Here is a 2,286-nt window from a genome sequence, read left to right on the forward strand (position 1 = left end):
CTCCGCAACGGGAGAGGCCACAACAGTGAGAGGCCCGTGTACCGCAAAAAAAAAAAAAAAAGAAAGAAAGAAAGAAAAATTAGTGTGAGCAAAGGGCAAGTCACAGAGACAGGGGTGGGAGGAGCATATGGGCAGCCAGGTGAGCAGTTCCACTGAGAAAGTGTTGTTATCTCTACCAGTCATCCTGCACTTAGCCGTCCTTTTATTATTTTTTGTTGGTATGAGTGTACACTTCATCTCCTAGACTACTTGAGGGAAGAGTGCTATACAACAGTATGCTTTGATTTCTTCCCACATCACCTACCCTCCTTAGTAAATAAACAAGCAATACATATATTATGCAGGTGAGGAGGTTGGTTGACTCCTTAAAGGCAAAACAGAAAGAAATTGCATCACTAAAAATTTTTTTTTCATGTAAGGTCAATATTTTAATGAATTAAAATATTTTCCACCTTCTTTTGATCACACTTTTAAATTCTGGGGTTTTTTTTTCCTTCAGAGTACTAGATAGTGTTTGTTTGCTTGTTTTTTAGCCACACTGCCTGGCATGCAGGATCTTAGTTCCCAACCAAGGATCGATCCCATGCCTCAACAGTGGCAAGCGTGGAGTTCTAACCACTGGACTGCCAGGGAATTCCCTAGTTAGTGCTGATACTAATATTTGATAGTATTAGAAAAAAACATTGTGCACCAACTGATGCAATACTTGAGTCAGGCAAGAATCAGCAATGGGCACTAAAAGCTTTCACTGGATAAAAGGTTGTTGGGGAATAAGATAGTCACAAAGAATCAAAGTACTCCCTCCATCCCACCAGAATACATATTAATTATAAAGGGAAAAGGGAGTTCTGGAAGGTACCACCTGATTCAAACTGACCATCACTCACCCTGGGACAACTTGATAGTGTCAGCCTCTGGACGTGATGGAGTATGAAGTCCACAACATCACCGAGATGGTATTCTTACCAACAGTGTTTCCTCCAAATCTAATAGTTGTGGGGATGGGGACATACAAATCCAGACTGTGAGACATTCAACAGAACAATTAGACCATGTTCTTTTAGAAAAGACAATGTCATGATAGATAAAAATGGCATTGGGACTGTTCAGGAATTAAGGAGATTAAAGAGACATGACAATGAAATGCAAGGAATGATCCTTAACTGGCTTCTGGATTAAAAATAAAACAACAAACAGTAAAAGACATTTTTGGTACAATTGGAGCAATGTGAATATGTCCTGCATATTAGATAAGATTATGTATTAATGTTCATTTGTGGGCATATGTTAATAGTATGATAGTTGTTATGGAGTGAATGTTTTGTGTCTACCCCATATTCATATGTTGAAATCCAAACCTCCAATGTGATTGTATTAGGAGGTGGAGCCTTTGGGGAGGTGATAAGGTCATGAGGGTGGAGCCCTCATGAATGGGAAAAGTGCCCTTATAAAAGACATCCCAGAGAGCCCTCTTGCCCTCTCCACCATATAAGGAGGAAACGGCCATCGGCAAGCCTGAAGAGGGTTCTCACCTGAACCTGACCATGCTGGTACCCTGATCTCAGACTTCTATCCTCCAGAATTGTGAGAAATAAATTTCTGTTGTTTATTAACCACCTAGTCTATGGTATTCTGTTAAAGCATCACAAACTAAGACAGTGGTTGAATTGGAAAACGGCTTGGTTCTTAGGAGATACGTGCTGAAGTATGCAGGGGTGAAGTGTCATCATATCTGCAAATTACTTTTAAATGGTTGAACCAAATAAAAGTATAAATGGGTTTGGGTATAAATGTTTGAGCGAAAAAAATATACTATGTATACATTTCATGTATGTATGGGGTGTGTGTGTGTGAGAGAGAGAGAGAGAGAGAGGGCAAGCAAGCAGATGTGGACAATGTTAACAATCTGTGAATTTAAGTGAAGAACATAATTCATTGTGCTATTTTCTCAGCTATTCTACAGGTTTAAATTTTCCAACATAGTAAATTAGGGGAAAATTAAATATCTTTTTCCTAATTTAAAAAAATAATACAGGCTTGTTCAATGAGAAATTTTAGAAAAATATAGAAAAAGCAAGAAAAATAAATAATTACGTGATTATGGTAGAGCTTCTCTTACCCTCTCCTTTTCTAGTCCCTCTGCATCTGGTACCTCTTCGGCACAGAGGCCAACCTTTCTAATTAAGATTCATGTAGGAAGATGAATAGGAGTGGTTTACATTTCTCAAAGATAGTATCAATGGGGTTTCAGATCACCCTGGCTCCCTTTCTCAGGTTTAATGCTTT

This window comes from Physeter macrocephalus, chromosome 8, assembly GCF_002837175.3.
Source record: "Physeter macrocephalus isolate SW-GA chromosome 8, ASM283717v5, whole genome shotgun sequence".
Taxonomy (NCBI): Eukaryota; Metazoa; Chordata; class Mammalia; order Artiodactyla; family Physeteridae; genus Physeter; species Physeter macrocephalus.